General features: G+C 39.9%; 1 protein-coding gene across 2 annotated transcripts in view; it reads left to right on the forward strand.

Moving 5' to 3' along the window:
* Positions 1-26,511, forward strand: part of tmem131l (transmembrane 131 like) — a 152,775-nt gene that overhangs the window by 19,342 nt on the left and 106,922 nt on the right. The gene's annotated exons all lie outside the window — the stretch shown is intronic.

Genomic DNA, 26,511 nt, shown 5'->3' on the forward strand with positions numbered 1-26,511 from the left:
TTTTCCTTTCACCTTTCTCTTCATGAAAAGCAGTCCTAACTGTCTTCATGACAGAAGTTGTTTTTAAAATCCTAGAACCATTCTCATAAATATCATCTGCACTGTATCCAATTCCATCACACCCATCATGCATTTATTGCCGTATTCCAGCTGAGGCTGAAATAGTTGTTGTATTTGTACAACTTTGTGTTTGTACTCTGTGCCCTTGTTGTTAAAGCCTAGATTACTGTATACTTCACTAAGCATTCTCTCAACCTGTCCTGCCACCTTTTAATCTGTGCGCAAATGTATCCAAGACCTTCTGTTCCTGTGCCTCTTTTACAATTGTAGGTATTATCTAATCAATCCGTTCTGAAATGAATAGGTGGGTCTTAAACTTGGGGCTTCTTTATATTGTATCCTTTATATTGTCTCTCATTTTTTCTTTTAAAATGAATCACTCCTATCTCTGTATTGAATTATAACTATTATCTGTCAGCTGATTCTTCCAGCTTGTCTGTCCTTTATGAAGTTCTAAGCAGCTCTCTAAGATTCATGTCGTGCAGTTTTGAAAATTGTGCCCTCCGTGCCATAGTCGAGAACATTAATGTATGTCGGGAAAAGCAAGGCTTCCAATACAGACCACGAGGGAATTCTGCTCCAAACCTTCCTGTAGCTTGAAGGTCATCCATTAACCATTCCTGTTTCCTGTCAATCAGGCAATTTTGTATCCATGTTGCACTTGTTTCTTTTATTTCATGAGCTATAACTTTGCTCAGCAGTCTGTTCTGTTGACTAACAGGAAACTTCAAATGTTTTGCCCCTCTTCTGAGCCACTGTTCCAAAATATAAATCTGATATAACATTTTGTGAAGAAATGTAACGTACGGCATGAGAAATCTATTTAAGAATGCACCATCTGTGTGCTAGTGCTGCCTCACTCTGAGTTTATTTCTACCTTTAACATGAACACCACAGCATGTAACAGCAGAACAATTTATAGAATTAATGGGCTAACCTAATATTACTGATCTAAATCATGTGGGTATACCAGCGAAAAAGTATTGAGAGAAGGAAGAGTTCCTAACTGTGGTACAGTATGTTGCTTTTTTACAAAGAACCATGAACCCAGTTTCTCAATAAGAATTGCTGATCACAATGTCCTGGGTAACTAGACTTGAATTATTTTTAGCTATTAAATGTATTTCATGAGAGCTAGAAATAATCTGAAAATAGTGGAAGCTTGATTGTCAGAAAAGCATTCCTGATGAAGGGCTTTTGCCCAAAACATTGATTTTCCTGCTCCTCAGATGCTGCCTGACCAGCTGTGCTTTTCCAGCATCACTGTAATCTAGACACTGATCTCCAGCATCTGCAGTTCTCACTTTTGCCAAGCTTGATTAATCGTCAGAATTTTCACTGAACTTAGTTTAGTTTGGGAGGCCATTAGAAGTTGACCTATTATCACAATTTAACTGGGCAGAGTGTGCTGATAATCATGTCCCAATTCTTCACAGGTCATCACAAAATTTGTGAATGTATAAAAATCCCAGTGAAGCCCCCAAAATTATCAGATTTTGAGTGACTCACTACTACCTAAGCCAAGTGCAGGCTACACCAGGTTCCTTCAGGAACAGTAAAATAAACTCTATTAATCGTAACACACTTCAATTTTCTTTCTGTTGTTCTTCATAAATTATAACTTATGAAATCTTAACTATATCCCCTCAAAACACCCAAACACACACATGCTATAATCGTAATTAAGATAAACTTTGATTTTAATATAATGCATATATAATGGTTGGAAATAATATATACAATGTAAACAGAACTTAGAAGATAACTTTCTCCCTGTGGTCTGGACTGATTTTTCTCAGTCCTTCTAATTTTTTGAGACACTTCTGACCATATCTTAATGGTTGTCTTTTGATTTGATGATTGGTTAGATACTTGGTTGCTTTTTTTTAAATGAATTATTTCATTTAAGCTTCCTGATTTTTTTTATCTCCATGAGTGAGAGAGGTGTTGTCTGCAATGTGAATGTTTTTACTTTCTGCTCCTTATGGCGGTTACAGTTTTGAGTTGCAGGGAGTTACGATCAGAGATGCTGGTAGAGGCAGGATTTCCTTAACTTAGAAGAATCTTGGTGCTGTTCAATCTTGAAGTCACCCAGCTTAACAATTTGCACCATTTGTTTGTTCAAGTTGTAGAATTGTCCTGTTTTCTTTTCCAGTTAAACCAGTCCGACTGCCATTTCAATTTATAGACTGAAAAGTGAAAAAAAATGTGGTCACATTAACTACAAAGAATTTCACTAAAGTGAAATGGAGTTTTAATAAAAATAAGTTTTAGCTTTGATTTCATTCTCCAGTTTTCAAGGTATTTCAAGGTTGAAGTTCTGTACCTTCTAATAAACTTTTAGGGTTAAGTATATTTTAAGAATCATTACATTGTAGATCTTTCAATATTCAGCTCCTCTATATTTCCTGCCACTGTGCATAATCTTGCATTTCCCTACCTTACGTTCCATCTCATGTTTTTGCTCACTCATTCTCCTTTCCAAATACCAATATTGACTGCTTGTCATCCTCTCCACTTACTTTCCTGCCTATTTTTGTCATCCACAAACTTGGGGATAATACATTCAGCTCTCTTATCAAAGACATTAAATATGTTGTATCGAGTATATATTTAATGACTGGGCAATTTAAACAGATGAGGTTGGAAAGAATGGCTGGGCCACTAAGTGAGAATCCCTTTACCAAAGATTATTATTCTTCCAAGGTCGTAATGCAGACGAGGTTGCTGACACAATGACTAAAGTTTGATAAAGGGAAGGTAGTAAGCTGCCTGTTGCTAAAGTTGATAAGTCACCAGGACCTAATGGGATATTTCGAAAGATGCTGAAGGAGAAGAGGATGAAAATTGCAGGGCACTGGCTGTAATCAGCCACATTGTCTTCTCTACAGCGGTGTGTCATTGAACTGGAGATGTGTGGCATGCTGGCACAGTGGTTAGCACTGCTGCCTCACAGCGCTAGAGACCTGAGTTCAATTCCTGCCTCTGACAGCTGTCTGTGTGGAGTTTGCGCATTCTCCCTGTGTCTGCATGGGTTTCCTCTGGGGTGCTCTGGTTTCCTCCCATAGTCCCAAAATGTGCAGGTTAGGTGAATTGGCCATGCTAAATTAGGTGAAGGGATAAATGTAGGGGAGTGGGTCTGGATGGGTTGCTCTTCAGAGGGTCGATGTGGACTTGTTGGGCCAAAGGGCCAGTTTCCACACTTTAAGTAATCTAATCTAATTGCACTACTGTTCAGAAAGCGGTGTTAAGATACACCCTGTAACTATAAGCTATTTAGTTTAACCTCTATATTGGAAATGCTTTGAGAGCTCTATCTCACAACAAAATTGGTCAAATGTGGATTTATTAAGGAAAGCCATATAAGATATTTTAAAAGGAAAATTGTGTTTAACTAAATGAGTTTTTCAGTGAAGCAAGTGGTAGTGTGGTGAGCGTGGACTTCCAAAGGACATTTAATAAAATGCCATGCATCATGCTTGTCAGTAAATTTGAATCCTATTGAATGAAAGGGACAGTATGGTGGCAGCATAATTACAGATTTTGGTTCAGAGATTGCAAATATGATGGTGAACATTGTTTTTCAGGAGGTAGGATTCCCATAATCATCAGTACCACTACTTTTCTTGGTCTCTGTTTATGACATGAATGTGTGTGTGTATGGAACACAATTTCAAAGTTTGCCACTGACACAAAACATGAAAATATTATGATTGAGGAAAATAGAGAATTCAAAAGGATATAGTCTGATAGAATGTTGCAGTGCGTGACATGAAATTTACATTAGTGAAGTGTGAAGGGATGCATTTTGGTGGGAAAAGCTAGCAAATCCAGTGTATGTAAATGGTGCTGTTCTGAAGGAGACATTTGGCTAAGATGAATGTCAATCCATTAAAAGAATCAAGAGAATTTATAGAAATAGAGAAATGGCAGAGAAACAACGATTACTTTGCGTCTGTTTTCACTGCGGAAGATCTCCCAGAATGAGAGATCTAAGTGACGAGGAGAATGAGGAGTTGATGGAAACTAATGCAAGTTTTTAAAAAAAAAATTGTAGTGGAGAAATTATTAAAACTGAATGTCGATGAGCCTCCAGGACCTGATTGTCTACATACCGATGTTGAAGGATGCGGCTTTGGAGATAGTCAATGAATTGGTAATCCTATTCCAAAGTTTCATAGATTCTGAAATAATTCCTACCGATTGTAACCTTTTAAATGTCACCCCACTAAATAGAAAAGGTGCAAGAGAAAAACAGCTGCAGACCTGTCAGCTTTTCATCAGTAGTGGGGAAAATGCTAGAATCTGTCGTAAACATGAGTGGGCATAGTATGGTTTTGTGAATGGAAAGTAATATTTGATCGGTTTATTCAAGTTTATTAGGCCTATTTCTCTAAAATTGATTGTGTGCTGTCCTAAAGGGTAATGGTGATAGTGGGTTAAACAGCATTGTAGTGCTCCATCAACCATGGTCATGTTTCTGCTTTTGTGCTCTGAGAGGAGGTGCAGGAGCAAAGCGTTAGATGTGTATATGTACTGTTCATTGCGGCAGGTCAGATGCAAAAAATAGTTAATTGGCAGTTGTAGTCCTGGCATTTAGAAATAGGAGCACGGATTACAAAGCTGAAAATGTGTCGCTGGAAAAACGCAGCGGGTCAGGCAGCATCCAAGGAGCAGGAGAATCGACATTTCGGGCATGAGCCTTTCAGGAATGAGGAAAGTGTGTCTAGCAGGCTAAGATAAAAGGTAGGGAGGAGCATTGGAAATGCGATAGGTGGAAGGAGGTCAAGGTGAGGGTGATAGGCCAGAGTGGGGGGGGGGGGCGGAGAGGTCAAGAAGAAGATTGCAGGTTAGGAAACTGGAGTGAGTTCTCCAGTTTCCTCATTTCCCCTCCCCCCACCTTGTCTCAGTCAAATCCCTCGAACTCAGCACCGCCTTCCTAACCTGCAATCATCTTCCTGACCTCTCCGCCCCCCACCCCCACTCTGGCCTATCACCCTCGCCTTGACCTCCTTCCACCAATCGCATTTCCAATGCTCCTCCCTACTTTTTATCTTAGCCTGCTAAACACACTTTCCTCATTCCTGAAGAAGGGCTCATGCCCGAAACGTCGATTTTCCTGCTCCTTGGATGCTGCCTGACCTGCGTTTTTCAGCAACACATTTTCAGCTCTGATCTCCAGCATCTGCAGTCCTCACTTTCTCCACACAGATTACAAAACCAAGTAAGTGGTGATAAACCTGATAAGTACACTACTTTGGCCTCAACTGGGATATTCTGACCAATCCTGGACCCACTGTTAAGAAGAAAGAAGAAATTGAAGATGATGAACAATGCCAATTGTTCCATGTGGAGAGTCTTCAGATAAGAGAATAGCTTAGAAAAGTTGAGACTGCTGTCTTTCTGGAAGATTTAGAGGAATGTTCAAAATCATGAGGGTCTGGACAGAGCTGAAGAGAAATTGTTCCTGTTGCTGGAAGGGCTAACGGAGCATACTGATTAATGTTTTGGCGATGAATGGTGATGTGAGACCAGAAATAAATGTTGTTAGTTTTTTGACATTGTAGCAGGTATTCTTGAAATAATGGACTCTAAATGGAAATTTTCAGTCGCGCTTTTATTTTTCAGGTGCCTGGGTTACCTCCAAACTGTTAACTTGCTGTGAACCAGATCCACTGTGAGGTGATTCATTCTGGAAAACAATTTAATATCCGTATAGGAAAACTGTGCCTATTCACTGTTCTTTCGCATTCTGATAATTTTGCAAATAATGAAACGTCGTTGTGTGCACAAAATATAATTTGGGTTGTTCAAGTGCTGTACATTTAAAGTACCCCATTCCATAGTAGGTCAGAATTTTTGTCTTTGTGTCCAATGGAATATTTATAATAACTTGCAGGAACAGAATGTGATGTTTACTTTGTAAATGACAACTCAGTAAGTCAAACAATACACCATTAAGTTTGGGAGCAGCTGGCACATCTTTTTAGATAAGATTGTTTCAAATGTGGAAGTGCTGGTGCATCCAAATAATAGTCTACTGATGTCGTGGGTAGCTACATATTTAATAATAACTGATTTTTTTTGGTCTTGATGTTTGACAAATGCTGATCTATCAGTATTTGAATATCTTCAATCTGCTTTGCACACAAATCTTATTTTGAACATTTTATTGGTAGTTTTGGGTATTTGTAAATCAAAGGTTTTAAAATTCAATTTTTTCCAGTTATCATGAAGCATGTTGACATTCCATAAGCACCTAAATAACGGATGTAAGTTTGCTCGCTGAGCTGAAAGGATCATTTTCAGACGCTTCCTAGTATGGTGATGAAATGTCTGAAAATGAACCTTGCAGCTCAGCAAGCAAACTTAGCTCAGGTTGAGATTCTAGATCTACAAATCTTCTCAAAACTCGTTACCTAAATAATGGGTCAACTTGAATATTACTTTTTGCAGATTTTATTTAAAATGGTGAATATATAGCAATTCCCAGGTGCCAAGAGGAGATCAGTTGCTATATCTAAATTTCAACTTTGTGTGAAATTAATTATAAGTTTGTGGGTTAAGGACATTTTTTTCCAATAGTTCTCACCCTATTGTACTGTTTTACCATTTAAGAATTATCATCTGTTTCTAATCTTCCACTGTATTGCTATTCTTTGCATGTTTTTATTTCGTAATTTTAGGTCATTATGTAATGGATTTATGGTCTAGCTAGGTGTTGATGCTGAAATTGTGCCATGGACACTGTGTTTAACTTTGTTTTTCTTAAGGCTCCCATAAAATGTTTGTTTGTTTGTGGAAACAGTTTCTGCATTTTGTTTGGAATAGGAGCTATCTTCGAAGCCCCTGTTCGTCTGTTTTTTCTCCTTACACAGCTTCCCTGACTCCACTGAAATGGAGTTTTAGCTCATTATCCCTAATGACCTCAACGAGCACCTTTCTGTTCAGCACCAGTTACCGGTTTTCAGAAAAAAAAGCCAATGTAACTGTCACTTCCTGACAACTGGATGTTGATTTTGGATATGAATTTAAAAAGCACATTTTTAAGTCACATTTTATTGAAAAAAAAATGAGGGTATTTTGTACCTTTTTGAGAAACATGAATGTTAGACTTCTTTGAGGATTACTGCAAACCTTTTGCATCTTATAATTAAAATGCCATATAATCAATACTGCCTTATTGTGTGTGGAGGGGAAATTGAGAAATATTATACTTTATTTGTATGAAGGGTGAACTGCTAATGCTGACAGTATGGGTAAGCTAAGCGATCTTTCTTTGATTTGGTCTGCATTATATTCATTCTATCCAGTGTTTCTCTATTATGTTGCTTCCACTGTAATCATCTTAGGTAAAAATCTAAGAGTTGAAGCTAGAGCCTGCCAACATAGTGAGTTGCTCTTCTGTGCAACCTTGTCTTAAGTGGACCTTGTTTTGCAGATGTTAGCTTTGATGACCAGCAGGAAGTGGTTTCTATGTTTTAACGTTGAGGTTTAATACATTTTTGTATAAAGATGAGGTGAGATGTATCCACGGTAATTAGGGACGGAAGAATTGTGTGGTAGATTTACTTTAATCGGAGTTTCTGGATGACCGCAAGAACACAATTTTGCACAGCAGGTATTTAAGTTAACGTTTTGCTGTAGAAAGGGGGCACAGTGGTAGTCTGGCGCACTGACCTCTACACCGCTGAAGCCAAACGCCAACTTGAGGACACCTCTTCCTACTGCCCCCTCGACCATGACCTCACCCCCCATCACCAAACCATCATCTCCCAGACCATATAGAACCTCATCACCTCAGGAGATCTTCCACCCACAGCTTCCAACCTCTCAGTCCGGGAACCCCACACTGCCCAGTTCTACCTCCTTCCCAAGATCCACAAGCTTGACCACCCTGGCCGACCCATTGTCTCAGCATGCTCCTGCCCCACTGTACTCATCTCTACCTACCTCAACACTGTCCTATTCCCCCCTAGCCCAGGAACTCCCCACATATGTTCGAGACACCACCCACTCCCTCACCTCCTCCAAGACCTCCATTTCCCCAGCCCCCAATGCTTCATCTTCACCATGGATATCCAATCCCTCTACACCTCCATCCGCCATGACCAGGGCCTCCAAGTCCTCTGCTTTTTCCTCTCCAGACATCCCCAACAGTATCCTTCCACCGACACTCTCTCTTTCGTTTGGCCGAACTGGTCCTCACCCTTAACAATATCTCCTTCAAATCCTCCCACCTCCTCCAGACCAAAGGGGTAGCCATGGGCGCACACATGGGCCCCAGCTATGCCTGTCTCTTTGTTGGCTACATAGAACAATTGATCTTCCATAATTACACCGGCACCACTCCTCACCTCTTCCTCCCCTACATTGATGACTGCATTGGCACCACCTCGTGCTCCCGCGAGGAGGTTGAGCAATTCATCAACTTCACCAACACATTCCACCCTGACCTTAAATTATCTGGACCATCTCTGACACCTCCCTCCCCTTCCTGGACCTCTCCACCTCCATTAATGATGACCGACTTGACACTGACATTTTTTTACAAACCCACCGACTCCCACAGCTACCTGGATTACACCTCTTCCCACCCTACCTCTTGCAAAAATGCCATCCCGTACTCCCAATTCCTCCGCCTCTGCCGTATCTGCTCCCAGGAGGACCAGTTCCACCACAGAACACACCAGATGGCCTCCTTTAGAGACGGCAATTTCCCTTCCCACGTGGTTAAAGATGCCTTCCAATGCATTTCGTCCACATCCCACACCTCCGCCCTCAGACCCCACCCCTCCAACTGTAACAAGGACAGAACGCCCCTGTGCTCACCTTCCACCTCACCAACCTTCGCATAAACCACATCATCCGCTGACATTTCCGCCACCTCCAAAAAGACCCCACCACCAGGGATATATTTCCCTCCCTAACCCTTTCCGCCTTCCGCAAAGACCATTCCCTCCGTGACTACTTGGTCAGGTCCACACCCCACTACAACTCACCCTCCCATCCTGGCACCTTCCCCTGCCACCGCAGGAACTGTAAAACCTGCGCCCACACCTCCTCCCTCACCTCCATCCAAGGCCCTAAAGGAGCCTTCCACATCCATCAAAATTTTACTTGCACATCCACTAATATCATTTATTGTATCCGTTGCTCCCGATGCAGTCTCCTCTACATTGGGGAGACTGGGTGCCTCCTAGCAGAGTGCTTCAAGGAACATCTCCGGGACACCCGCATCAATCAACCACACCGCCCTGTGGCCCAACATTTCAACTCCCCCTCCCACTCTGCCAAGGACATGGAGGTCCTGGGCCTCCTTCACCTCCGCTCTCTCACCACCAGACGCCTGGAGGGAGAATGCCTCCTCTTGTGCCTCGGAACACTTCAACCCCAGGGCATCAATGTGGACTTCAACAGTTTCCTCATCTCCCCTTCCCCCACCTCACCCTAGTTCCAAACTTCCAGCTCAGCACTGTCCCCATGACTTGTCTGGACTTGTCCTACCTCCTATCTCCTTTTCCACCTATCCACTCCACCCTCTCTTCCCTTACCTATCACCTTTATCCCCTCCCCCACTCACCTATTGTACTCTATGCTACTTTCTCCCCACCCCCACCCTCCTCTAGCTTATCTCTCCACGCTTCAGGCTCACTGCCTTTATTCCTGATGAAGGGCTTTTGCCCGAAACGTCGATTTCGCTGCACTTTGGATGCTGCTTGAACTGCTGTGCTCTTCCAGCACCACTGATCCAGAATCTGGTTTCTAGCATCTGCAGTCATTGTTTTTACATAGTCAGAGGAAATGGCCTTGTATGGATGACATTTACCAATTAGTAGCTTCCTGTTTTATGCATGTGCTGGTCTCCTTCACTGTAGGCCCCGATTCATTCTGGTTTACTTTCCTTCTCACTTTGTTTGAAATAAAACTTTGCTTAAAAATTTTCCTTTTGGTTTCTGTGGTGGGACCAATATACTGTTAGCCATTCTCATAGTGGTACCAATGCATGATGGATTTTTGACCTTTTTTGACTTTTTACAACTGATTTTTTTTTTAAGTACCTGAGTCCATTCATGAACTGAGTTGATTTTAAAAAGGGAAAACACTGACTTTAAGATGGATGCAGTGTTTATCTGACCACTGATTGTGCCTGTTTGTCAAGCTATCAATAAATAAAAACCAGTTTGAATTGAAATTAACATACTATTAACCTAATAGTTGAAATCAGTCACTTGGGTCTGTTTCTTCTGTTTGATTTGCACTCTTATGGATTGGCTTCACACACTAGAGGTGAAAATCATCTGCAGGTTTGCTCCTCCCTTACCCGTCTCTCCTTCACCCCTCCTTGATGTGCGAAAAGAAATTAACTTTTCTTTAACGTCTTAACGTCAGTGCTGTCCTTTGGCTCCCCCCCCCCCTCCTAAAAACACCACTACTCACTCTTTCTAACTTTTGCGTTAGCATAGTGTATCATCCAAATTTAATTCTACAGCTGCAACCTGTGACAGGCCTAATCATCCCTTCAATCTTGAATTAAAGCTTAAAAGTACTACAGGGCCAGAAAGTCTGGGTTTAGCTCCCACAAGCCTAATGAGGGACGTGTCAAAACCTGTCTGAACAAGTGGATTAAAAGTCTCTAATAGAGCTATAGGGAATGTGTATTTTTTTTAAACTGCACAAATAGTTTTGATCTGGAATACAGTCCCTGAAAAGGTGATAGAAACATAAATGACTTTGAGGTGAACTGGAAATGTATTTGAACAGGATAAGTATGCAGACTGAGGAGAGTGGGAAGTGGGACTAACTTCATAGCTTCCAAAACGCAGGCGTAATGGGTTGAGTAGCCACGACCAATGCAATCTGATTCTGAATTTGGCACAACTCAAATTTGGGGCTTTTTATTTTGGGACTTGGGCTGAATTTCGGATTTTAGCATTCTAAAAATGATTTTCATTGATTCTGGTTCCATTTTGCTTTTTTAAAATCGATCTGAAATAGACATCTATCTGTTCACTAACTCCAAAGCGAATTTGTCAGTTGACTGTTGTGCACTAGAATCTACACAATTTTGTACGCACATACATTATTCTGTCCCTTGAGACCAACTCAGCACCACAAATTTAAAAAAAAGCAAAAATCTACTGAAACTTTAACACCGGAAAGAATGGCGGATTTTCAGCCTGCCAAAAGTGAGGACGACAGATGCTGGATATAGAGTCAACATTACAGTGGTGCTGGAAATGCACAGCAGGTCAGACAGCATCCGAGGAGCGGGAAAATCGGCATTTCGGGCAAAGGCCCTTCATCCTGCTCCTTGGATACTGCCTGACCTTTCTTGCACCACTCTAATTCTGATTTCCAGCCTGTGTTGTTGCCAGTTGGGCTCATCGCGTTTGTAGCTGATGACGGTTTTCTGTGACAATGACTTTTGCAGTAAGAAGTCTTCAATTGTTGACTGGTAGTGATGAATTTCCTTTTCATTTCCCTTCACCTCATTACCTTCCAGGCCCCTGTGCAATTTCCTGTTGAGAGTTGTAAAGTTGCATAATCTTTTCCTTTTGACTGTACATGCAAGAAAATTACTTTTAGAATGCTGACTTTTATGTGAAAATTGCAGGCAAAGCTAGATTCTTTTTGTGATATCCATAAGGTACACAGAATACATGGGATCCCAGGGTTTCCACATACCTGGATATCACATTGTTTCATGACACATTCGTGCATATTTTCGTATCCCAGTATATAAACTAAATTTGAGCTGAATCATTTATCATTACATAAAAGGTGTATTTTGTTAAATATTAGCTGTAATATGATTCCTCCACACTCTCTCGCTTCGTGCCCCTATCCCATTGCCGTGCTCTCTTCTATCTCTTCCCCCCCCCCCCAACCAACCTCACGCGCTCTCTTATCCTCCACCCTCCCCTCCACAACTGCACTCAGTCCTCTTTCTCTGTCCAACCTATCTCTTCCACGCCTCACTTTCATTCTTTGATTCTGTTTTTCTCTCTGTTTCTACCCCCCCCCCGGCCCCTTCCTGTGCTCCCCTCTATCTTGGCGCAGATGAATTGGACTAAAGGGTCCCTTCCCCTGCTGTATGACTCTATAACATTTTGAGCTTGAGTTCAGACTACTGTTAGTTGGCTTTCTTCACAGTTCATCTTTGAAAGTTGGGGTTATTAGGCAGGAAGGGGAATGGAGATGCTTGAGTAGAAATTAGAAATTTGTTTGAAATGTTTTATCTGAATAAATGCACAGGAAAGAACTGGCTTGGGGGATCTGTGCAGAAATTTCCAGTCGGAGGTATCCATTCACTGTCCATAAATCAATAAGCCTGTGGTAATTGGAAGTAGTGTGTTGAGGTTGATGAGGCTGAGTGACTGAATTGGGACAAATTAATGGTTTTTAAGATGTAGTGAAATTTCTTTACTTCAGTCTTTAAATGTGCTACCCTTTTGTAGCCTGCCCCTCCCCCTTTCTTGGTTACTATATTTGTGAACTTGACAATGAAACTTTGCTTCCTCTCTCCACTAATAGTTTGTTCTTTTTACCTAGGAAATGAACAAAAATGATCTTTTCAACCACTTGTCCTTTCTGGCATTGTGCCAGCAGTTTTAAATATTCTTTTTGCCATGAGAAACAATTATTTAATTTTTAAATAGTAGGGGTGGAGTTCGTGTTGAGTGATAACGCAAAAACCGTCAGTTTTCGTTCTCACTGGTAAAGCACAATCAGTTGGAGTGTTAAATGAGCTGCAGATGTGTCATGTGCCCCACTTTGTGCTACTGCTCGAGATGCATTTTAGTCCAAATATTATCAAATGTAGTGAGGAAAAAAATTCCTAAAGCAACTCCCAGAGGTAGTGGGTAAAGAGAACTTCAATTCTCGGGTAAATTTTTTGATTTAAAAATAATACTTGTGAATAAAACTGGGGGGAAATGAAAGTGGTTTAAGTGTATAGTTTTATAGTTGAAATTGATAAGATTTTAAAACTTCTAAACCAGAACTATTAGAGGAAAAGTTATTGAGTTCTGATTGAGCCAATACCAAAATCTAATAGCATGAGTGTAAAGGTGGAGGAGAAGAGAGTTACAGGTAAATCAGTGATGTAGACTTCATACATTAATGTGAAATATATAGCTTGTGCTGTTCATATCCAGAGGAATAATCCCAAAAATGTGCTACTGACGTCAGGTTAGACTCACCTTTCTGGTAAATCTGCATTTGAACACACCCAGTTACAAATTAGGTGTCAGCAGTTAGGGTACAAGGAAAGCAATGAATCCAGTCTTTTTAATTGTTAAAATAAAAATACAACCAGCGTTTATCCATATCCAGCATGATTAACAATTTGCAATGGAGGAAACCTGTCAACAGACAAGCAACTTGAGTCATAGAGATGTAAAGCACGGAAATAGACCTCACGATTCAACCCGTCCATGCCGACCAGATATCCTAACCCAATCTAGTCCCACCTGCCAGCACCTGGCCCATATCCCTCCAAACCCTTCCTATTCATACCCCCATCCAGATGCCTCTTAAATGTTGCAATTGTACCAGCCTCCACCACTTCCTCTGGCAGCTCATTCCATGCACATACCAGCCTGTGTGTGCCCCCTTAGATCTCTTTAATTTATCTTTCCCCTCTCGCCCTAATCCTATGCGCTCTAGTTCTGGACTCCTACCCCAGGGAAGACACTTTGTCTATTTATCCTGTCCATACCTCCTCATGATTTTATAAACCTCTATAAAGTTAGTGGGTGGCATGGTGGCACAGTGGTAGCGACCTGGGTTCAATTCCCGTCTCAGGCAACTGCCTGTGTGGAGTTTGTACATTCTCCCAGTGTCTGCGTGGGTTTCCTCCCACAGTCCAAAAATGTGTAGTTTAGGTGAATTGGCCATGCTAAATTGCCTGTAGTGTCATGTGAAGGGTAAATGTAGGGGAATGGATCTGGGTGGGTTGCTGTTCGGAGGGTCGGTGTGGACTTGTTGGGCCAAAGGGCCTGTTTCCACACTGTAAGTAATCTAATCTAATCAAAGTCACCTCTCAGCCTCTGACGCTCCAGGGAAAACCGCCCCAATCTACTCAACCTCTCTCTATAGCTCAAACCCTCCAACCCTGGCAACATCCTTATAAATCTTTTCTGAACCTTTTCAAATTTCACAACATCCTTCCAATAGGAAGGAGACCAGAATTGCACGCAGTATTCCAAAAGTGGTCTAACCAATCTCCTGTACAGCCCCAACATGACTCCCAAGTCCTGTACTCCATACTCTGACCAATAAAGGAAACCATGCCAAACATCTCCTTCACTATCCTGCCTACCTGCAACTCCACTTTCGAGGAGTTATGAACCTGCACTCCAAGGTCTTTTTGTTCAGCAGTGTGTGTAGGTCCTGCTAAGATTCGCTTTCCCAAAATGCGGCATTTATCTAAATTAAACTCCATCTGCCACTTCTCAGCTCGTTAGCCCATCTGATCAAGATCCTGTTGTACTCTGAGGTAACCTTCTTCACTGTCCACTACACCTCCAATTTTTGGTGTCATCTGCAAACTTGCTAACAATACCTCTTATGCTCTCATCCAAATCATTTTTGCCATACTTGGCGGGTCGGTGTGGACTTGTTGGGCCGAAGGGCCTGTTTCCACACTGTAAGTAATCTAATCTAAATTATGAAAAGTAGTTGATCCAGCACCGATCCTTGCGGCACTCCACTGGTTACAGGCTTCCAGTTGAAAAACCAACCCTCCACCACCACCCTCTGTCTTCTACCTTTGAGCCAGTTCTGTATCCAAATGGCTAGTTCTCCCTGTATTCCATGAGATGTAACCTTGCTAACCAGTTCCCCCATGTGGAACCTTGTCGAACGCCTTACTGAAGTCCATGTAGATCATGTCCACCTCTCTGCCCCCATCAATCATCTTGGTTACTTCAAAAAACTCATGATTTTCTGGTATTGCAGTGAGGTTACAGATTAAAAATGTCCCAAATTGGAACAAAAAAAGAGTCTACCTGAGAAGGTATTGAAATTTGAAGAAGGCCTTTGATAAGTACAGTTATTGAAAGGTTGTGCACTACAGCTTTCAAATCTGTTATAAGTGATGATGTATTTAGGTAGAATGACTAATAAGCATCTTATAGTACTTAAGTCAATGTGCTGGTTGTGCCATGTACATCAGAAAGAATATTGTGCTGGATCTACCTTGTCACTTAATAGTTGGAGGATTGGTTACCCATAGCTCACTGAATGAAAAAATTCATACTTATGATTACTATATTATGTTGTGCTATCTAATGACTGTTTCCACAATTCATGTATTAGAATGTACTTCAATTATAGTTGGTGTTGCTGTAATTGACAGTGAGCAGAAAGCCATACTGCTCATGCTGACTTGTTGGTGATCCTGTTAAGTGGATGAACTAAGACAGCAGCATTGATATGGTCTGACATAAGACTAAGTTTTTGTTAGTGAATGAAAATGTGATATTGGACAGTATCTAATTGTCAAATTGGTGCAGGGTACATTAAAATCGATCCTCTGTCTACTATAATAAAAAAAATTAAAACAAAGTGCTGAGGATGCTGGAAATCTGAAGCACAAGCAGCAAGTACTGGCACAATTCTCCAATTCTGGCGAGAGAAACAGCGTCAATATTTTGAGTCCAGTGTTCCATTCTCTATCTACTTCATGTGGCTACAAGGTTGAAACATTAAAATACCTTAGAACCATCTCTGCAACTTTTTAGACATAATCTTTGTCCAATGACAGTGGCATCTTTTTGGCACTAGTGCATTAATGGAATTCATGTAAGATTTTCAGGAAGGATTTGTCTCAAGCCTTGTTTGCTTATTGCCCCTGAACTCACTGAGCCATGTTGGTTCCCAGTCAAATAACTTGGTGATTTTTAGTTTGTTTTGGATCCCACTATGGCCTTGCCTCTCCCTATATGTACAATCTCCTCCAGCACTTTGACCCTCCTAGGCATTTGCATTTTTCCAATTCTGGTCCCTTGTGTATCCTCCCAGCCTATAATCACTTCACTGTCTGAGGCCATCTCTTTGGTTATCTCTAAGTTCTAAATGTGTTGCTGGTGAAGGCACAGCAGGTTAGGCAGCATCCGAGGAACAGGAAATTCGACGTTTCAGAATTCCTGATGAAGGGCTCTGGCCCGAAACGTCAAATTTCCTGTTCCTTGGATGCTGCCTAACCTGCTGTGCTTTAACCAGCAACACATTTTCAGCTCTGATCTCCAGCATCTGCAGACCTCACTTTTTATCTCTAAGTTCTAGCCTATCCTTACACCTCCATGCTTTCCTTTATTCTCTTAGGGCATATTTCAACAGCTCCCTGTCCATGCTTCATCTGACTCGGTATCATATTGGCTTGGTGTCATATTTTGTTATATAATGCTTCCTATGAAGAGCTTGGGGAAGTGCTATTGTGTTATAGTGCAATTTCATTGTAGGCTGTTGACTTAATGAATTGCTTCGCTTCCTAAGCACAAGTTTTATTACTCCTCCCCTGATTTCTGTTGTCAAATCGGCTTTCGATTCAGGTAGCTGTCAGTTGCGTTTAATTCCACAAGTCATTTGTATCTTGCAGTGTTTTCTGATTTTTCAATACATCTGTCTTAGAAGGGTAGAAAAATCTTGTACAATTCCCAGAACTCTATCCCAAGGGCAACCAAATTACAACAAGGCAAACTGCTCTCAGAACTTGTAAAGGAAATATTGTATTCAATAAAAGCTTTTTTTATTGTGTAATTAATGCTATAGCTTTGGCTTGTTGACTAACTTGAATTGTTTCTATTGTGTATTTCATTGAGCTGTGGGATAGCGCTTGTCGACCAAAGATTAAGCTCGTAAATAATTAACTATTTGTTTAAAGTATTAGTCAATGTTTATAAAGTATTTTCATTGACCATCAAAGCTTGTGTTATGATCTAGCAAAATATTATAACATTTAGATTTTTATCAAAAATGATTTAGTAACCTGTTTGGTAACGTATCTCTTTTTCATACCATTTATGCAGAGTTACTAGTGCAGGAACTTAAGAGCTGTGCTTTTTCAGTATGATTCCACCACTGAACTGTTAATAGTACACAAGTGTACTATGGGAGGGTAAGCAATCTGTTTTATTCCACATCCTAGAGGAAACGTATGCAGATTTAAAGTCTGTGCTTCCTTAACTGCAGCAAAAGTGTAGTGTCCTTGGCTCAATGCAGTAGAGATCTAGTTTTCTATAGCACCTTCCATTAGATCCGCAAATCCCAAACTACTTCTGAAATGTGATTTTTGTATACTACTTGGGTTGTATCAGAATCTTTAATTTTTCAATTGTAAGTTGTATTTTATTGTTCTACATGTGTTTTTACAGTGTTGGAAGTTTTCTCATTGTGGTAGATGGTTTTCCCCCAATTTTTCTTTAGTTTCTAACCTTGCCAGCGAAAGATTTCGGGAAACAGATTTCGTTGGAAATAAAATTATAGCAAGCAGCAGTGTGAAATGTTATTTTCTATGACAAAGTGAACTGATTTAATCTCAAAATTATCTGCTTCTCATGAAAGTTTCTTTAATCAATTGCTTTGACATCCATCCAAGAAAATTGCTTTTTTTCACTGCGCAACAAGCAACAAGATCTTAACTAGCTGTAGAGAGTATTCCTTTGGCATGCAACTTATTTTGAAAAATTTCTAATTCTAGTCTCTTCTGTGAGTGGAAAAGTCTTTTTTCAGCATTCACTCCCAAGTTTTCTTAGGGTTATGTTTGTATCAGTTAGACCGTCTTTTATTCTTCTGATCCCCAATGGGTATAAATTTCCTCTGAATGTAACAACTCACCCCAGGTATTAGTCAAGTGAGCATTCTCTAACACATTTATATCCTTCCTTAAATAAGAGAGCAAAGTTATCCATGGTTCTCAAGAAGTTGTCTTAGTGTTCTGTGCAACTGCAGCAGAACAGCTCTACTTTTATGTTCTATTATTTTTACAATGAATGACAATGTTCCATTTGGCATCCTAATCACTTACTGTATCTACACTGGCATTGTGATTCATCTACCAGGGTACCCAGATTCCTCTGTACCCCATTCTGCAGTCACTGATCTGCTTTTCTATCCTTCTGAAGTGAACAAATCCATATTTCCCGGCATTATACTCCATCTGTCAGTTTTTTGCCCACTCACAACTTATCTAATCACTTTGCAGACCCCTTCTGTCCTCATCGCAACTTATTCCCTATCAATCTTTGTGTCATCAGCAACTACTCTTTATGTTCTTTCATTCGTATCACTTCTTTAGCTTACAAGTAGCTGAGGTCTAGCCTGATCTCTGGCATTTCATCCATCGCATCTTGCCAATCCAAAAAGATTCAGTTGTGTGTATTCTTTCCTGCTTCCTGTAATCTCATCAATGCTCCATCCGTACCATTGTGTTACCCCTCCACCAAGAGCTCTGTTTGCATAGCGGACTATGAGGCACCATATCAAATGCCTTCTGGAAATTGAAATACAGCATATTCACAGGGTTCCCCTCTGTCTAGGTTAATCATTAAATTTTCAAAGAACTGTAATAGAGCATAATACAGTACAGCACAGTATAGGCCCTTCGGCCCACGATGTTGTGCCGAGTATTTGTCTTGATCTTAAATCAACCTAACCTACGCACACCTCAATTTACTGCCATCCATGTGATTACTTAAATGTCCCTAATATCTGTGGCTTTACTACCACTGTTGGCAGTGCATTCCATGCGCAGTCAACGCTCTGGGGGGAACCTTATCGAACACCTTGCTGAAATCCATATACACCACATCAACCGGTTTACTCTCATCTACCTATTTGGTCACCTTCTCGAAGAACTCAAGGTTTGTGAGAGGCAACCTACCCTTCACAAAACCGTGCTGACTGTCCCTAGTCAAATTATTCTTTTCTAGATGATTATAAATCCTATCTCTTGTAACCTCTTTCAACACTTTACCAACAACTGAAGTAAGGTTCACTGGTCTATAATTACCTGGGTTGTCTCCACTCCCCATCTTGAACAGGACAACCACATTTGCTATCATCCAGTCTTCTGGCACTATTCCTATAGACAATGACGATTTAAACATCAATGCCAAAGGCTCTGCAATCTCCTCCCTGGCTTCCCAGAGGGTCCTAGGATAAATCCCATCTGGCCCAGGGGACTTATTTATTTTCACACTCAGCAGGATTTCTAATACCTCTTCCTTATTAATCTCAATCCCACCTTGTCTAGCAGCCTATATCTCAGTATTCTCCTTGGCAACATTGTCGTTTTCTAGAGTGAATACTGTCTAAAAATTTTCATTTAGTGCTTCCCCTATTTCCTCTGACTCCGCACACAACCTCCCACTACTATTTTTGATTGGCCCTAATCTTACTCTCGTCATTCGTTTATTCCTTAAATACCTATAGAAAGCCTTAGGGTTGACCCTGATATTGTCCGTCAATAACTTCTCATGTCTCCTCCTGGCTCTTCTGAGCGCTCTCTTTAGGTCATTCCTGGCTACCTTGTAACCCTCAAGCGCCCTAACTGAGCCTTCACATCTCATCCTAACATAAGCCGCCTTCTTCCTCTTGACCAGAGATTCCTCTTGAGAGTGTAACTTTTTTTAAGAACTTTTGCGATTTACATATGAATGAAGTGAAACTAACATGGTAATTCTAACAAACAATCAAGGTATTTTTCAATGTATAATTTCAGTTACATCACACTAAACTTTTGCTAAAAATTCTGTGTCTTACAATTGTGTCCTCCGCAACCAGCTGAAGAAGGAGCGGTGCTCTGAAAGCTAGTGCTTGCTATTAAACTTGTTGAACTATAACCTGGTGTTGTGATTTTTAACGTTGTTTTTGCCAGCGTTTTCACACAAACTTTAGTACAGGTAAATCGTTTACACTTACCTCTTTGATGTAACGTTTTTGCAGGACGTTGAAATCATCTTTGGATAATTAGATATTCGGATAATCGAGATTCCTCTATTCTTTTGAGGCGAATGTAATTGCCGAAATTTCACCTCCTCACCACCTGATTCACAATTATTTTTGTAAAGCAAACAAAATCTTTGTTCAATTTAAATGCCATCTTTTTACTTTTTGTACTTAATTCCCCAGAACAACGCTATAGAGAACCAAAGTGCATTTTACTCTTTTTTTTTGTTTTTTTTCCCCCAGTTCTTACATTTATAGGTAGTGTTCTGTTGTACTCTTAATGTCTTCCTCCTTATTGATATCTTAGCCATTCACTGTATTCCATTTGAAGAACAGCAGTCTTCTATCTTGTCACTCACCTTTCTGGAATTCTGTGTTGGTTTCAATTGATGCCACAGTTATTTTAACTTTGTTACTTACCTAGTCATGAATGGTGCATCATTCCCTGGAATGTCCTTTTCAGAGTATTCTTAAACAGTTCCTTTAAAGTCTACCACTGAATCTCTTCTGACCTAATTTCTCATTCACTTTAACCAACTCTGTTTTCATGATCTTCTATAATTGTACATATATTCATGCGTAAAATGTTTCTTAGATCTGTTACTTAGTTACTATTCTAATTAATGCCTCATTTTATATGTTCTCATAACACGATTGTGTTCATGAGCGTAGAAATACAAACTGAGGTACAAAATAAGTGGAGAATTAGAATGCACATTTGTTGGCGATATAATTTCACAAAGTTGTTAAATTACACTTTGCTGCCAAAGTGTATCAGTTAAAATCAGGTGAGTTATGAAATCCTTTCTGAAACTGGAGAAATTCTCCAATGTATCCATTCAACTGTCAATGCAAATGATGCCTGTTGTTGGGGGGTTTAAAGCAACAAGCATGATTGAAGTCCTCATGTGGAGGAGCTGGTGTTGGAGTGGGGCGGACAAGGTTAGAAATCTCTCAACACCAGGTTATAGTCAGACAGGTTTATTTATATAAACACAAGCAGCTGAATCATCAGCGACTGGATTTTCTTTTTAGGTAAGAGGTGTTACACAGCCCTTTGCAAAAGTAAGTGTTTTACAGTATTGTATGATTTGAAGTCTACAGCTTAGTGCAGAAGTGGGCCAATCTAGATTCAATCCACACTTGTTCATTGGAGAATCTTGCTGCAGCAGTAAGCCTAGGAGTTTTGAAGTTGCAGCCTTCTGTAAGTTTGATGGATGGTTGAAAAGTACGTTATTGGTCATGTAATTTGATTTAATGAAACCCTTTGCACAGATATATTATCTGGTGGTTGTGCCTGGTAGATAATGGGTATAGACTTTTAAACACCTGATGTGCTTTAAAAAAACTTTCATGTAAGTTCTGCAAATTGGCAGAACCTCTGAAGTAACTATCTTTTTTATTTGGAATTTAATGTTTATTTGGTTGCCAGTAATTGCAATGAGCAGTACAGTGTGAAAGGACAATACAGTTGTGATATGAAGGTGCCTTATAGGATTTGGGGAAGTCTGTTGGGAAAGATAACTTCTTACTGACCAGAACATGTACAGCAGAGAAGAATTCTATTCAACACGTGACTAGTGCAACAACATTCTGAAATAGATCCATTCCCTGCCCCTTTCCCTATTTCCTTTGAAGGTTTTGTCTTAAAATTAATGCACTTCCCTGTTGAAAACTATAATGGAATCTGCTTCTGTCACTCTAACAACCATTCATGATCTCTTCCTCCTTTGGTAATGTAAAACTATTTCTACTTTATTTTCTGAATTCGAACAAGAACAATCAGTTGCAGAAACACTCCTCCCATTTTGATATTTGAGGAATTTATACAGTATTTGCTTCTGCCTTTTCAGAAGTTTTACAGCAAGGAAACAGAAATCATAAAAAGATGTAAAGACACTTAAAATCTGGGTTAAGGCATTAATCAAACATTCAGGTTGTTAAAACTTCTGATCCAGATAGATTGCATCTGCACATACTAAAATAAGTTGGGGAAGTGATGACTCTTCCCTCTGTATATGAATAATTTAGAGGCTAGAATCTAAGTACAACTTTAGCATTTATAGCCTTCATCAAAACCAGGCTGGAGTTGATAGAATGTCATAAAGTACAGGAAAACATTGATAAAATTGCAAAATAGGTGTGAAATTTCGAAAAGAACTTCAATATAACTGAGATGATCCACATCAGTAGAAAGAATAAGGAAGTCTGATACTCCCAGGAAAATGTCTAAACAGCCTAGAAGAAAAGTGGCATCTCTGAGTCAAGGAATACAAATGACCAGTACTAGAGATGAATAAGACCATGAAAAGCATCAAGCATAAAGGTGCTTTTCTGAGATCATTAAAGAATTTGATAGAGTAAGTATAGAGGTTTTCATTTAAGGGAAGAGCAGAATATGAAACATGCCTCACTGAGGTGTGGTTGAGGTGACTAACAAGAATGCATTTGAGGTGAAGCTAAGTAAACGCTTGGGGAAAGGAAGAATGAAAATGTTGATAGGGTTAAGCTAAGAGGGGTAGTAGGAAGCTTGTATGGAGTGTAAACACTGGTATGGACCTGTTGGACCAAATGCCTTTTCCTGGAAATACTGTTATGTAATCCATTGTCTTATCTGCCAATTTTCTTGTTAAATATTCCCAGTAGCAGATTATAGAATGTTTGTGGAGAATTGTCACTGCATTGTGCTCACTCAACCTTTGTTCGTCCTAACCTTGTGCATCAATATGCCATGAGCTGATTATTATAATTTGGGGCTGACTGTTTTGATCAATAATCGTATGCAGAAGTGGTGCCAAATAGTGCTTTTATAGATTTGGAATATGGAATTTCTTTATAGGAGGAGCAAGATCGATCCTCCATGCTTCAGAAGGGTTCCATGTCTTATGATGGTAAAGTCTTATCAATACAACCCTTATCTAACCAACAATATGCCTGTCCCTGCCCTCTTGACCTGACCTACCTGTTCATCTTCCTTCCCACCTAACTGCTCCACCCTTCTCATCATCCTATCACTATCACTTCCTACCTTTGCCCACCTATTGCCTACTTTTCCCCTAGCCCATCTCCCCCACCCCAGCCCTGAAGAAGGGTCCTACCTGAAATGTCGAGACACTTGCCCCTTGGATGCCGCCTGACCTGCTGTACCTTTTCCAGCATTGCACTTTATTAACTCTGATTTCTCCAGCATTTGCAGTCTCCATTGTCTCCCAATACGCTTGCTCTGGCTGACACTCTTCTGCTATCAGATGGGTGCTGCCACATAGATGTGGCCTATTTTCATTGGAACGGAGAAGGTTGAGCGGGCCAAAAAGTGTTTGTAAGATGTGAGACTTTGATGAAATTATTTTTAGTCATCTACTCTAACAGGTGAATGAGTTAGTAACCAGGGGGTATATATTCAGAATGTTTTGTGAAAGATCTAAAGGAGCAATTGCAGTTCTTTTCTCTGTCTGGATCTGGTAAGTTTGACCTGAAAAAATGGTGGAAGCTGATTCCAAAAATAATTTTGAAAGGGATTAGGACAGAAATTTGAGCAAAAGGGTCTTATAGGGTTGCTGACATGAGGCCTGAGGCTGAGCATGACTGCTCTTCCAAATAACCAAATGGTTATTTCATCCACTATAAATTTCTGTGATTTCTGCAGTCTTGTTGGCATGCATCGATACAAATTGTCTGGTTTTGTATTTCATCACTTTCACTTTGATAGTGAACTGTTTAATTCTGAAAAGCGTTCCTGTCAAGCCTAGATACTGCTGAAGGTGACACCCATGATCACTCCTGTTGCAGCAGGAATGACTAGATAATCCTCTGGGAATTCTGGATGACTTTCCCTTCCCCTATCTCTTCCTTGAGACCAGAGTTGCTAAATATTTAATGTTTTGTATATACAGCATAATGAGATTATACAGTAAACTCCCTGTTATCTTGTATCTAAACGCCCATAATACTCATGCAACCAGGCAAAAATTAATGTTTTCTTCACCCCCTCCTAATGTCAAGCTTGCTTCTGCCAATGCATCAGGATGTGATCCAAAATTTGAAAATAATTTACTGATGTGTTTTTGTGAGGAAGCTGACAAATGAAGAAAACATTTAGTCCAAGTATTCTATCAAAGATGTTGTTTTAACATGGTGTTCGTGGAACCAGGTAAAAAGTGCAACTCTACAAAAATGCTGCTGAAATCTATGGCTTTTTTTAGATTAGATTACTTAGTGTGGAAACAGGCCCTACGACCCAACAAGTCCACACTGACCCGCCGAAGCGCAACCAACCCATACCCCTACATTTCCCCTTACCTAACACTATGGGCAATTTAACATGGCCAATTCACCTGACCCGCACATCTTTGGACTGTGGGAGGAAACTGGAGCACCCGGAGGAAACCCATGCAAACACGTGGAGAATGTGCAAACTCCACACAGTCAGTCGCCTGAGTCGGGAATTGAACCCAGGTCTCGGGCGCTGTGAGGCAGTGCCGCTCATGTCATATTTGAAGAAGGTCTATATGAAGTAACCTTTGAAGGATTTTGTGTTTGAGAAAACAAACCAATTAAAGCTGTGTATGAAGAAGTCGTGGAATTGATTGACCGCACTAATATTGTAAATCCAGTGAACAACACTTCGCGATGAACCTGCTGGATGGTGATAAGGAAGCTTCTGCTATATAGGTTATACACAGAACCAAATATAGACAGTGTTTTGAAGCATGGCAAACCTAATGTTCAAGAAAAGGAAAATGATTACAATGGGAGCAAGTTGAACAAGTTACAAGTTGGACTGCTGCCATACGATTTGAAAATATCCTGAAACTCGTTGAGCAGTGAAACTACTTTATTGCACGAACTCTAATGCGCTTTCATCTTCACATTCCCAATTTTTGCATGAGAAGGAAAACATGCAAGCAGGCAGATGTAAAAAGAAATGTATTCAAAAGGTTTACTATCCCCCATTGTCAGCCCTTGACATCGGCAGCTATTCAAGATGCAAGTGTTGGTCTGTTGATGGCCCTGATAAAATACTAAGTTCTTGGAACCCAGTGAGTAAATTTAAGATTTTGTATTAAAAAAAAACTAGTGTATTTCTCGTGTAACTCTCATCTCTCCCAACACTCTCCATACATACGGGATAATGGAATGTTTACTGTGCTAATAAAGTAAAATATGCTGCATATGTGACTTACTGTCATATAAATTGGATACATAAGTATGATAATGTGAATGTAACAGTTTTATTTTCCATTTTAAGAATAATTTATATGACAATTGTACAAATTTCTGCTAAATTAAAATGTTTGTTAATAAATGTTAATGTGTAGTAAGTCCATAATTCCTATAAAATATATATTTAGCTTTTTAATTGCACTTTCACAGTGAAAGTGTGTTTGCTATACTTCAGTGCAACTCTTATCAAGAATAGTGAAAAATGTGTTAATGCATTGAAACTGCTAAATATAGAATTGCTAAATTAGTGCTGAAAGTACTTTTTGGCTTGCAGATGCTGCCTTTGGGTGTTGATGAGTTGCAGAGCAAAGTTATGAGAAGTTTGTTGTAACTTTAGCAGTTGGAAAGCTGTTAATAAGTATTAAAATTGTTCGGTATACCAAAATGTTATCATGTGATCAGTAACTCCAAAAAAGTGCAAGATTTAAAATGCTGATGCTAGATTTGGCAACTTAGCTATTCTGTCTTCACCCTGTTTAGCAAGTAGTTTCAGAGGGACATCTGTTGGTAAACCTTAAAATGAAAGATACTTTTTAAAAGCTTTTGAAAATAACACTTCTTTGTAGGCGTAGATAACTGTAACATGAGGTTTTGAACAGGTTAACCACGGGCCGCCTTAGCGATTGGAAATTTCCTTTCTGAAAAAAACAGATTGATGCATATTATGCAATATCAGCATTTATCTCATTCCAAAATTGTATCCCTATGTAGTTTTATACAATTATCTGTGCTTTACTACTTGAAGTATTTATTTCACCCAAATTCTTCTATAAAACAAATAACTCTTGCATAAAAATGCTGGGGGACCGTGCACATACATATGTTGTTAAACGTTTAAGTGTGCAATGACTCCATTCTACTGATGAGCTGCATGGGTGCAGTAAGCTTTAAGAATGTATAATGAAAAAATATTGCTAAGTTAATATTGTCATACCTTTCGCTAATTGCTATAACTCCATCCAAGAAGTATGAGAATTACTCAGGTTAGTAACTTGCAGAACACTTCCCACAGATCAATGCTTTCCCTCTGTGCAGTGAATGCTAACCACTGGCAGAGATTAGATGCAAGTAAAACTTTTTGAAAGTTCCTAGAGCTTGTAAAAAATATTAAAACAACATTCAAACAAAGCCGTGCACATTGCAAACAGGTATAGTTCTGCAGAAGTTACTGATTTAACACAGGATTAGAATTTTTAAAATAAATCAGTTTTATTGAGGCAACAGACTCATTATTTGCTCTGTTTTCCTGTTACATTTAATATTAAATGTTGT

The sequence above is a fragment of the Hemiscyllium ocellatum genome, chromosome 1, assembly GCF_020745735.1.
Source record: "Hemiscyllium ocellatum isolate sHemOce1 chromosome 1, sHemOce1.pat.X.cur, whole genome shotgun sequence".
Taxonomy (NCBI): Eukaryota; Metazoa; Chordata; class Chondrichthyes; order Orectolobiformes; family Hemiscylliidae; genus Hemiscyllium; species Hemiscyllium ocellatum.